At 38.2% G+C, this 13,346-nt stretch overlaps 1 pseudogene across 1 annotated transcript; it reads right to left on the bottom strand.

Annotated features, from left to right (window-relative positions):
• Positions 1 to 219: 219 nt before the first annotated feature.
• On the bottom strand, positions 220 to 975 carry LOC100581370 (annotated as a pseudogene). The gene has a single exon (XR_180193.3). The product of XR_180193.3 is annotated as a 60S ribosomal protein L7 pseudogene (transcript).
• Positions 976 to 13,346: the final 12,371 nt, after the last annotated feature.

The following is a 13,346-nucleotide window of genomic DNA, read 5'->3' on the forward strand; positions in this document are numbered from 1 at the left end:
AGAGCGAGACTCCATCTAAAAGAACAACAACAACAAAAAAGAAGATCTCAAAGGTGTGTACCCTAAGGTTCTTTCTTCTCAGTTGAATATTTCCTTGGCCTGATTAAGGAAAACAGTAACTAAGTAGTAAACTGTAGCAGTCTGCATCTTTTTCTTTTCTTCTTCTTCTTTTTTTTTTTTTTTGAGAGCAGGTACTGTTTATTAACCGACCGGCTTAGAAAAATAATCATGGTAGACACCTTAGTTCATTCTTCTAATAAGCCTGTTGATCTGGTCCTCCCTGTTGCCAGCATCTCCACCTTCTACAAAATGGGTGGTCTTTTTCTTCATTCCACAATTTGAAGGGCCGCAGGAAGTTATTTGCCTCTTTGAAGCCTTTTCCAACAGTATAGGTGTCATGAATCAGATCCTCCATGCAGATGATACCGAATTTACCAAGAGATCGAGCAATCAAAGCGTTATCTGTCAAAGCAATTTGCTTCTTATTGATTTTGCCATAACCACGCTTGTAGATTAGTTCATTTACTGACTTCAGATTGGGGTACCCCCATGCAATACATGGCTCTACGATCCTCAGCATGTTAATCGAAGCCTTGTTGAGCTTCACAAAGGTTCCATTGAAGATTTGACGAAGGCGAAGAAGCTGCAACACCTTTCGGACCTTTGGGCTCACGCCATTGATACCTCTGATTCTGATGACAAACGCCAATTTGAGATCTGCAGGTACATAGAAACTGCCAGCTTTTCTTGCCATCCTTGCCTTTCGAATTTCAGTTCTGTACATCTGCCTATATTCCTTGGATAGTGCTTTGCTTTTACATAGATAAGCTTCCTCCTTGCCTTTCGAAGCATCTTTTGGGCAAACTTCTTTCTCAGGCGCTTGATCTTCAGCTCTGTGAAATTCCTTCGCTTTTTCTTAAGGGTTTCTGGCACAGCAGGAACCTTCTTCTTCTTCTTCTCTTCTACGCCCTCCATGGTTCCAGCCGGAAAAAGAGCGTAGTCTGCATCTTGTGGCTGCTTTTACTCTTGTAGAGATCCACCCGGCCAGCACATTCGTTTACAGATTGACATTGGTGAGTTTCGCATGGTTATGCCAGGCTCAGTTGGTCCCTGCACTTTTGCTGAGTGGTCCAAGTGGTCAAGAGATGCCTCCTGGAAGCTACATACAAGTACATACAAGTAGAGTCTCTGCTTCCATAGAAACATGTGCTCATCTCAGGACAAAGCTGCCAGGAATTACAGTCACCCTTCTACATGACCGAAAACTCAAGGCTTCACTCCCATGCTGTAGGCAAAAGCCATCTGCCCATCTGTTAAATCTGTGTGGCTAATATAAGCCTGTACAAACCACTGAGGTGAAAATGCCCTGCCATAAGCTGAAATCTAAGTCCCTCGACCACCTGTTCTTACCCTACCAAAGGCCACTCCAGCACGCCTTTTTCCTTCTCCTAATTCCACGACGTATTCTCTTTGATTTATCAATGTTAATAGCCAGTACATCAAATTTTGACGTCTCTGTAGAGGTCCACAGTGTCCTTCTTTTCCTTCTGGCTTCTGAATGAATTGAGAAATAAGGTGAAAGAATAAGAGAGATAAAATGTCCAAACTTTGCCATTACCCATAAAGCCTTAATATAAAAACCAAATGGACTTCTTTATACTTAATCCAATTTCACAGTGAAAGTCACAACCATGCTGGACCTGGAGACCACATGAATATTTTACTTTGCCACATTTGTTGGAGGTGAAGAGGGCAGCAGTACTAGTTCAGATTAACCTTATCATGTTGTACTGTTTCATAATTCAAAGAAATCTCATTGTGTTGAGTAATTTGGGATTCAGCAGGAATTCAACAGTACCTGTTGTCTAGAATAAGAATATAAGTCAAAGTAATCTCTCCTTTACCTTCTCTTATGAAGTTTAGGGTGTAACAACTGCTTTCTGCTCATTACAGCTTTGTTTCATTTTTCCAGAAACACTGGTTAGATCTGTTTTAAATCAGCCACCAATCAGCTTAGCTACAGCTGGTAAACCATGTTGTTCTGCTGAGGCCTGGTTAGACTTCTAGAGGAAGATGAGTGGCATCTCAGCTCGGAAGAACTGGTTTTTATTGTTGTTTTTGTCATTGTAGTTGTTATTGGTGTTTGTGGTGTGTGTTTGTGTATGCGTAGGTATGGCAGTGAGAATTTTATAAGAAAGTTTGTAAGAAATATAAATTTTATAGAATAATTTTATAAGAAATACCATCTTTTCTTTATGAGACAGAGTCTCCCTCTCTCGCCTAGGCTGGAGTGCAGTGGCACTATCTCAGCTCACTGCAACCTCTGCCGTCTGGGTTCAAGCAATTCTCCTGCCTCAACCTCCCGAGTAGCTGGGATTAAAGGTGCCCACCACCATGCCTGGCTAATTTTTGTATTTGTAATAGAGATGGGGTTTCACCACGTTAGCCAGGCTGGTCTCGAACTCCTGACTTCAGAGCATCTGCTCGCCTCAGCTTCCCAAAGTGCTGGGATTACAGGGGTGAGCCACCGCGCCTGGCCAGAAATACCTTTTTTAAAGTAGTGAGAGCATATCTTTGGTCATGGAAATGTGCCTTTGGCTAGCAAACGTGAGATAATTAAAGGCATGAGCTGAAGTTCACTAGGGAAACTAGGAAAGTATAAGGATATTGGAGAAAAAGAATACTCTGAAATAGAATAATACATATGGAAAAACAAATGTCTAACACTGAAAATTTGTAATTTGCTAAGAAAATGTGACCTAACCTTTTCTAAATATAGAGTAAGGAAACTAAGAAAGAGTAAAGATTTAGAAATATGGTTTAGAAATATGGTATCATATCTTATCTTCATAAGAAAAAAAACCTGCAAATAATTGAGCAATAAAATCAGTATTCAACTTACATAAAGGCTGAATTAGAATTTTTTTTTTCACAGTGAATGAACTAAGGAATTTTGTGCAACTGTGTAATTTAAAAAGACAGCTTTTTTAACTTGCAAAAACACATTATGATAGAGGTTATAAAGTTTATTTTTTTTATTTTCAGTAAATACCTTTCTATCCAGATGTAAGTCTTTATCTTAAGTGAAGTCACATTAATTCACAATCAATAATTATACCTAATAATAGAAAAACATATGGTAAAACTCAATGCCATTAATTTACAACATGTTCCTTTAAAAAGCCATCTTTTGAAGTTTGTTTCAGAATTAAAATAGGATTACAAAGGAAAGGCAAAAAAGAAATATTCAAAGTTGAAACTCAGGCCTGGCACCGTGGCTCATACCTATAATCCCAGCACTTTGGGAGGCCAAGATGGGAGGATGGTTTGAGCCCAGGAGCCTGAGACAAGCCCAGGCAACAACATAGTGAGACCCTGTTGCTGCAAAGAATAAAAAACTTAGCTAGGCATGAGAGTGCATGCCTGTGGTCCCAGCTACTTGGGAGACTCTGAGGTGGGAGGCTTGCTTGAACCTGGGAGATCGAGGCTGCAGTAAGCCATGACTGTGTCACTGCACCCCAGCTTGGGTGATGGAGCAAGATCCTCTCTCAAAAAATAAAATAAAATAAAATATAAAAAACGGAAACTCAATGAAACCTTCTGTCTCCACTGATAACACTTTGCAAGAACCACTTTTAGAAAAACATTGGCAATTTAATGTTTGAATTTGTGGAAATCCATTCATTATGCAATTAAATATTTTTGACTTTTCAAAAAACGTTTTTCACTACAAAGTTTGAATTATCTGTGGGAAATAAATGATATGTATTTGAAATTCATAGATTATCAAAACCAATAATTTTAATTTTCTTTCATATGAAATCTTTAGCAAAATAAATTGAAATAATTTAATATTAAACTTACTTTCTTATCTAACCCTGTACAGTTGTCATAAAATTAAAAGAGATAATGCAGTATCACCCCAAGTGTTTTACTCAAGTTGATAATAAATTGTACTGAAAAAAAAAGTTGTGGTTAAATAAATTAGGGAAATTCTGGATTGAGTAAAATTAAACAGGCTTTTCTTTTTAAAATATTGCAGAGGTTTTAAAATGCTAATAGACAGTAAATGAATATCTAAGAGATAAACAAAACGTATTTCCCAACGGGTGTTATTTGATTATGGAATATTTATTCTCAGAGTATCTGTCAGGTCTAGTGCTATGTGCATATTATATAGCTATTTTTTTTTAATTTAGAAATCTGTGAACAAGAAAAAAGGGACCTAGATGATATACAAACTATTAAATACATGATCATTGTCAAGTGTGGTAGTCCTTAGTGCCACTTATAAATATCCACTTCTCCTCTCTCTCCTGAGATATCAAATACTGAATTTCCTAGCTGACGAGTTTTGAGTGGAAGTCATGTGAGTCACTTCTAGGCTGTAGCATTTACATGCCAAGGCACACTCCTTAGAGCTCTTTTTCCCTTGACCACCACTTTTGGTGGTGATATTCCAGGTGGTGGCTACTTGTCAGCCTGGGTCCCAGAGTGAGGAGACCAGATCACCACAGCTGACTCTTAACTGGCATACAGTAGAAGCAAGGGGGAAATCTCGATTGTTTTAAGTGCTGAGTTTTGGGGCTGTTTGTTATCTTAGCATAACTAAACTTATACTGACAGCTATGCCAAATGTATTTTTAAAACTGGAAAATAAAGTCTTCATTGCTTAGTAGAAAGAGAAGTAGGTCAGAACCAGAGCGTAGTTAGTGGCTAGACATGTCAGAACAGAGAAGGCAAGGATCCAGAGGCCGGGCAGATACACCAGGTTGGCACAGATGGTCGGGGAGGTGTGAGCTACAGAATGAGTCACCAGGAAAGTCATGGAGCAGCCTCAGTAATTGACACTTAATGGCAAGGAGGCCCGATGTGACCTAGTGTTTGAAGACAGGCCCCAAACCTGGGGATGTGGTCATAAAGAACAATGTTTATTTTCTAGAACAACGCTTGCTCATTGTCCAAGCAGATTAGATGATAAACCCACTGGCACAGAGCTTATTAAACAATCTCTGACTAGGAATATCTTTAATTTTGGATTGGGGTGGGGCTGAATGTACAGATGAAAAATAAATGGCTCAAAATAAGAAGAATAGTGGAAGGGAGCCAAGCGAGTCATTACAAATGGAATATTTTGTGAATGGCTCTAGGGAATAGAAGAATAGATTTTGAAATAAATGTTAGAACACCGAGTTGCTATTGGTTTCACACCCGTTAACTCTAAGACAGAAATGATTTGGCTTTGACATGGTTGTGCTTCTTTCTTAAACTGTAGTGTGCTTGGTCTATGTTCTGGCTAGAGGTCTCTTCATGAGCTCTAGTTGCACTCCTACACACTTGATGGAATTGGGCCACTGTTAGCAAGCAAGACCGAACTAGATGAAAAATATGTCTATGGGCATGCAGTGATGGAGCCGGGGGAGAAGTAGGAGGAGAAGTGAACAAATAAGAGTTTCATTTAGGAAGATCAAGAGATGACAGCCTTCTTAGGTATCAAAGCAAATAGCCCCCAAAGAGAATTTAAAACATTAGATTCTAAGGGTGAGAGAATTTTTTGGGCAAAATAATTAAACCACACACACACACACACACACACACGAAGAAAGAAAGAAATAAAAAAACTTATTGAGGATTGCCTATCTTGCAATCATATGTGCATCTCTCTTTTTTTTTTTTTTTTTGAGACAGGGTCTCACTCTGTTGCTCAGGCTGGAGTGCAGTGGCGTGATCTTGGCTCACTGCAACCTCTGCCTCCTGGGTTGAAGCAATTCTCCTGCCTCAGCCTCCCAAGTAGCTAGGATTAGGGGTGTGCTCCACCACACCTGGCTGGCTAATGTTTGTATTTTTAGTAGAGATGAGGTTTCACCATATTGGCCAGGATGGTGTTGAACTCCTGACCCTAAGTGATCTGCCTGCCTCGACCTCCCAAAGTGCTGGGATTACAGCTGTGGGCCAGCACGCCCGGCCTAAATGGGCCTTTGAAATGTGTAGAAGCTTCTACAGGATCACTCTTTCTTCCCATTAAATTATATCCCCCTAAATTATATAGATGATTTACTGCCTCATGGGAGCGGTATGTATGAATGTCTAGATTCCCTCAGAGATTGCCCTGCCTCTAAGAAGTGTTGGATCTTGTGTTGGAATTCTTGGATAAAGATCTTAATATTCAAGATATGCGTTAGATTTCTCTTTAAAATTAAAATTAAAATTTTTAAAGTTTATTTTTTATTTTAATAGGTTTTTTGGGAATAGGTATTCTTTGGTTACATGAATAAGTTCTTCAGTGGTGATTTCTGAGATTTTGGTACACCCATCACCCAAGCAGTGTACGCTGTACCCAATATGTAGTCTTTTATCCCTCACCCTCTTCCCACCCAGATATTTGTTTGTTTATTTATTTCCTGGCTTATTCTGCAGAAGATTTGAGGCTGATTACAATAAGAATACATAAAATCATAATAAAATATAAACAGAAATGGAAGGATTAAAGAAAAGAATACATCTATGAAAATAATAAGGCCCAACAAAGTTGCTTTACTGATTTGTTCAATCTTCCATTCTTTCATTCGTCCACCAAATATTTAGTGTGTATCTACTATTACTAGCCATACAATGTGTTCTATTGGCTTTGAGCTTCTTGGGAAGCCAAATTAAGAAGGGAAATATGATCAATTGCATAATTTTTATTATTACACAGGGGGAAACACATAGTTTCCTTGAAAAAAATAAAACTTTCTCTATTACTAAATTTTGAAAAAAAAAATACATGGCATTTGGTGTCATTGATGATGAGTCAGAAGACAATGCCCTCAATGACTTATAGCAGTAAATGTAGATTAGTTCTCATACATGTACTAGGTAGCGGTGGCTCTTTGGGCTGGTTCTAACAGACCAGAGACTGATACTTGTATAACAGTTATATATACCTAACTAATACATTTAGTGGTAGTTTAGTGCAAAGAATAGCACTGTTCCAGGCTTACCAATAATGGAATAAATTACTTATGTCTCTTGTGTCTTAATTATAAATTGATCATCACTATAATCACACTATTCCACCCTTTACAGAGTTGCTATAAGAATTAAACAGAAAGTGCTTTGTAAATTGCTATACAAATGCTATTTCTTTAAAACAATGAGCCATTTGATGGTAAGAACTAGATCTTATTTATCTCTGAACTCCAACATCCCATCTCCTCACCACAGGAGTAGGCAAGCAACATTTGCTTATTAAGAAAGCAGGAAAAATGATAGAGAAAGGCAGTTGATCCTCGTCTTATGTCCCTGGAGATTATTTGACTACTTACATTTTACTAAATTATTAAACTTTTAGTTCTCTGGGTATCAAAGCTAGCTCCGTCTAAAGAGCCAAAAGGTAATGAAAAGCACAGAGGCGCTGCAACTTGTTTTACGTGGAGGCTGGAAGATCTCTCCTGGGTGGTGGAGAACAGTTCCATTCAATAAGACACTGGCTTAGCCTGCCGGGCGCCGTGGCTCACGCCTGTAATCCCAGCACTTTGGGAGGCCGAGGCAGGTGCATCACGAGGTCAGGAGATCAAGACCATCCTGGCTAACACGGTGAAACCCCATCTCTAGTAAAAATACAAAAAATTAGCCGGGCGTGGTGGCGGGCACCTGTAGTCCCAGCTACTCGGGAGGCTGAGGCAGAAAAATGGCGGGAACCCGGGAAGAGGAGCTTGCAGTGAGCGGAGATCGCACCACTGCACTCCGGCTTGGGTGACAGAGCGAGACTCCATTTCAAAAAAATAAAAAATTAAAAAAGTCACTGGCTTGGCCTGAAGTCTGCCTTCTCTTCATGGAAAAACTCAACCGAGAAAACCTGGTGTACAGTTTAAGTAGCAAACTAGTGTAAAGGTGGTTTAAAAAATCGCGTCTTCTTTTCTGCATATAAAACAAAAACTGGTTATTCTGGAACATTTTGACTATATATAAAAGAAGAAAATTTAAAAAATTAAAATCATCCAGAACTTGAGCATTTAGGGGCTGTCATTTTAAACATTTTGATGATTATCTTCCAGTGGTTTTTTTTTTGTAAGAATAAATGCACGTACAAATTTGGCATCATCATGAATACACTATTTTGTAAACCTTAGTCTCCATATGATTAAGGATTTTTTTATAAAATGATTTTTAATGGCTCCCAAACAATTAAATCAACAAGAATATTAGTTGCTAAGATCTACTGAGCACTTGCTGTGTAGTAGAGCTATAAATACTTAAAATACTTGTTTAATCTTCACAATAACTCTGCAAGGTTATTTTAAGCTGAGGCTTAGAAAATTTAAATAACTTTCCCACTGTCTAATAGGTAGTATGTGACTTGAACCCAAATTTAGGTCACTACGAATACTGAGATTTTAGTCACTATGTTCTTCTACTGGTTCGTGTATGGACATAATACAGATTATTTAACCAGTTTTACACTCTTGGACATTTAGATGGTTGCCAACTTGGTGATATTAAAAAATACTGTGATTTCTAGTAAAATTTATATACACAAGAAGACTGTTTCTTTAAGCTAAATTGCTAGAAGTAAAATTGCTCAATCAAAGGAACTGGGCGATTTAAAAAACATATTTTAGCCAGGCGCGGTGGCTCACGCCTGCAATCCCAGCACTTTGGGAGGCCGAGGCGGGCGGATCACAAGGTCAGGAGATCGGGACCATCCTGGCCAACATGGTGAAACCCTGTCTCTACTAAAAATACAAAAAATTAGCCAAGCGTGGTGGTGGGCGCCTGTAGTCCCAGCTACTCGGGAGGCTGAGGCAAAAGAATGGTGTGAACCTGGGAGGCAGAGCTTGCAGTGAGCCAAGATCGTGTCACTGCACTCTAGCCTGGGTGACAGAGCAAGACTCCGTCTCAAAAAAATAAAAATAAAAATAAAATAAAATAAAGAAAAAATAAAAATAAAAAACCTATTTTATACTTATTGCCAAGTTGCCCTCCAGAACTATTGTAACAACTTACAATACCTGGTTTCCTGAAACTTCCTCAACACTAGATATTGTCTCTTCTTCAGTCTTTGGCATAAAGTTTTCAAAGTATGCCCAGGGAAGTAATAATTCTATAGTTTTGAAGGAGTAGAAGATTGTCCTTTTTGAAAATTGGGAAGACTAGATCTTGATTATATCTACATGATATTGTATCTGAGAAATTAAATCAGTAAGTAGTTTGGTGAGAGTCAGAGCCCTAAAATCAAAATAGACTTTGAAAATTTATGTCAGCAATAGTTCTTCACCGTGATTTATTTAATTTAAGAACTTAGGCCGGGCGCGGTGGCTCAAGCCTGTAATCCCAGCACTTTGGGAGGCCGAGGCGGGCGGATCACAAGGTCAGGAGATCGAGACCATCCTGGCTAACACGGTGAAACCCTGTCTCTACTAAAAATACGAAAAATTAGCCGGGTGTGGTGGCGGGCGCCTGTAGTCCCAGCTACTCGGAGAGGCTGAGGCAGGAGAATGGCGTGAACCCGGGAGGCGGAGCTTGCAGTGAGCCGAGATCGCGCCACTGCACTCTAGCCTGGGGGACAGAGAAAGACTCCGTCTCAAAAAAAAAAAAAAAAAAAAAAAAAGAAAGAACTTAAAGCTGCTAAAGGCACCGAGAGGAGGATTTGCTCCATGTTGGCTGAAGGGAATGCTAATGGCAATGCCTTCTCTTTGTAGTATTTCATGTTATTCTGTGAGATTGTATATGTGCGTGTATGCGTGCACAAACTTGACAGGAAAATTCAATTATTTTTAGTTCTAGGAGGTGTATATTTGAAGAACAAGATTACTGTTTGATTTTTTATTATTTATTTGTTTTTTGAGACAGAGTCTCACTCTGTCACCCAGGCTGGAGTGCGGAGTGCAGTGGTCAATCCTGGCTCACTGCAACCTCTTCCTCCCAGGCTCAAGTGATTGTCCTGCGTCTGCCCATTCACAGGAAACTATACAAATGAATGCATGGTCTGTCATCAAAGAAATGACAAACAAGACAAACACACATCTAACTGGCCTGCTTTCATTCACTACGTAATCATCAGTGATATTGCCCTAAGTGACCAATTTCTATGTCTCCTCTTGAGAATGCATATGGCAGTATATTTAAATGGTTATTTTTTGTTTTGTATGATTGTTACCTTATCTTTGTAATAAAGTCGTTAACATGTTTTGATGCTTTGTGTTTAACTTTTATGTTTATATATATATATATATATTTAGATGAGGTAGAACAATTACCTCTGCAACTACAAATGGATTGCTGGTTAAAAGTAGGACATTTAAAAAGCAAATGTGAAGATGGAAATTGTAATATCGATCAGGCTTACACTTTAAGAGAGACATGCTGTATTGATCAAGCCCAGGATAAAGCAAGTCATACTATAGAGTACTAAATGTGTCTTTAAATTTTATCGACCAAACTGACAGGGGTATGCAAAATGAAAGCCATATGCAGAAAATTCTCTTCAAAGTCACTGTGATGCAAGTTCACTTTTGTTTGGCAATTCAGGGTCCCAGTGGATTACAGCTACAGATTAAAGTACCAAGAAAAAAATGAAAATGTAAAAGCATAGTAATTTTTGAGAAAGCATTATTTACTTTTGGGATTTGCTTTTGTGGTAGTAGGAATGACCAAATCTCCAATGTGACTGCTTTGCAGGATAGTTCTGTTCTATGGCAAGGTATAACACCATTTTGAAATAAAATTTTGTGAATCTAAAAATAAGGATTCCAGATTCTTTCATCAATATCTTGCAGCTCCTCCCTTCAAGAGGTGGAGTCTATTTTCCCACTCCTTGAATCTGGTCTTGCCTTGTAATTTGCTGCGACTAATAGTATGTTGCTGAAGTTACACTGTGTAGACACTAGACCTTCAGTGCAGCGCCTGCCTTTTCTTCTTGGAATGCTTTGATCACCATGTAAAGCCACCTAGCTGCTGAATGATGAGAAACCATGCAGGAAGAATGGCTTAGCTATCAGCCAGCACCAAGGCCCAAGACATATGTGTGAATCCATTTTAGATCCTCTGGCCCCAGGCAAGCCACCTGATCAATGCAAACACAGGAGTAATCTCAGGCAAGACTAGCAGAAGAACAGCTCAGCTAACCCACAAAATTATTAAAAATAATAAATTGCCTTCTTAAGTCACTGATCTTTGGGGGTGGATTGTTATACAGCAATAGATAACTGATACGACATAGTAACAAACACAGGTGCAGGTCAGTAACATTGTCTGATAACATACTCTACAGAGGATTTAAGAATGCATCTAAAGAACTTGATGTCCTGGTCAGAAAGCTGAGATGATATGAAATCTTCACATCAGGCATGAGCCACTGAGCCTGGCATGTTTTATGCCTTCTTATGCACAACGATGATACTGCAACTGATGATACTGCAAATGCTTTTTATTTTTGCTTAGTTTATGGTATATTCTGGTATGCAGATATGAAAATCCATTAAACAGATGACTCATAGTAACCAGAAAGCAATGATAACAGTTCAAATCAGTTTGCAAATACTACTAATGTAGAAATGTCTTCAATGATTGTGTAAGAACAGTGGCAGAGGGGAAAAGCACCAAAGGATTGGTGGCTGATGGAAAAGTTGCCAAGATGTATTTAATTAGTCATCATGTGAGGTATAAGACAAGCACTAGCGATTATAAAGATTCTAACATCTTTGCACACAGTATTAGATAATGCCATACAAATTTCAATTTTATTAAAGCTTAAACTTTCAATCGTAGGCTTTTCAGGATAATTTGTACTGATATGGGCACTAAGTTCTAGAATCTGAACAAGCTTATGTTTGTTTGGAATTCAAGGTCCAAAATGAGTTACAGCTATAAATTAAAGTGCCAGTAAAGAAATGAAAACAAAGTTTAGACTCAATATACAAACTAACATAAATCTCATTTTTTTGAAAATGTCAGAAAATATTTGACAAAATGATTCCTCAGGCATGTGGGATTTTAAAAAAGAAATCACTTAACATGCCATAATTTAATAATATATGTTTGAAAATTATTTTTCCACCAAACAATGGCAGCCTGAAGAATCTGTTTACTGATTATCTCCACACTGAACACAGAAATTAATGTTTGTGGATAATATTACCTACTACATATCGAAATGTCATTTTTCTTTCAAATGCCTTTTTTGCTTTCCTCAGATGTGGTAACTTGTCTTTAAGTGGGCCACCATCAATTTGCTCAACTCCAGGGGTACTTGAACCTAGGCAGGCCTTAGTGACTTGTTTAAGTAATAGAATATGTTGAAAAGTATCTTTGGAGTTTCTGAAGCTAGGTTATAAGAAGACTTGCGGCTTCTGCCTAGGCCTCCTGAAACACTCACTCTTGGATCCCTGAGCCACCATGCAAGAAAGTTTAGTCCCTGCTGGAGTGACCTCATGGAGAGGCTCTGAGTCTGTATGGAGAGGGAGACAGGCCTAGCTGAGCCTACCTTCTCCCTGTGCCCACTAAAGCATCAAGCATGTGAGTATGGTCATGTTGACCATCCCAGACCAAGTCATCTGTCAGTTGAGTACCACTGAAGAGTGACTCGAGTTAACAGCCACATTGACCAAAAGAATCAACCAGCCAGATTTTGCCTCAATTCCTGAATTTCAGAAATTATCATTTTAAGACACTAAGTTTTAAGGTGGTTTGTTACATTGTAATAGATAATTAGAACACTGAAGAATAATCTGAGATAAGAAGGTAAGCTATTAGAAAATTATTACCACTTCCAACTATTTATCTTGTGAATCAGGCAGCAGAAATGGAGAACACAAAATACAGAAATAAACTGGGCACCCTGTCTGGTTTAAGACTACATGTCTAATTTAAGACTATTGTTCACACTAATAACTTCTAATTTTCAATTTCTTTGCATTTATAAAACAGCTCTATTATCATTGATCACTTGTATAATTAATACATATTATACATTTGAATTAAGGATAAAATTTTGCTAACATTATACCACTTTTAATCCATTTTATACCTTGGGGTCTCTAATAATATTCTATTTGGAATATTCTATTTGGGAAATAGTATGTGAGCCTAAAAATCTTGAAAACCACCAAACAAATATTCTTAGTGTTTCTTTCTAGCTCTAATATTTACAAAATATGTTGCAGTGGGCATGGTGAATTTTGAGTCACAATCTCTGTCAAGGGTATAAAAAACATTTTTCTTTGTTCTTAGACAGGGCATTTGTCTTAGAAAGGAAAGCAGAATCATTTGAAAATAGCACCTGCCCCAATAGTGGTAAAATCATTTCCATTTTATGTGCATTTATGGCTCATTTAAATCTCAGTCCACAGAAGAAATTGTTTAAG

Source organism: Nomascus leucogenys, chromosome 23 (genome assembly GCF_006542625.1).
Source record: "Nomascus leucogenys isolate Asia chromosome 23, Asia_NLE_v1, whole genome shotgun sequence".
In the NCBI taxonomy this organism is placed as follows: domain Eukaryota; kingdom Metazoa; phylum Chordata; class Mammalia; order Primates; family Hylobatidae; genus Nomascus; species Nomascus leucogenys.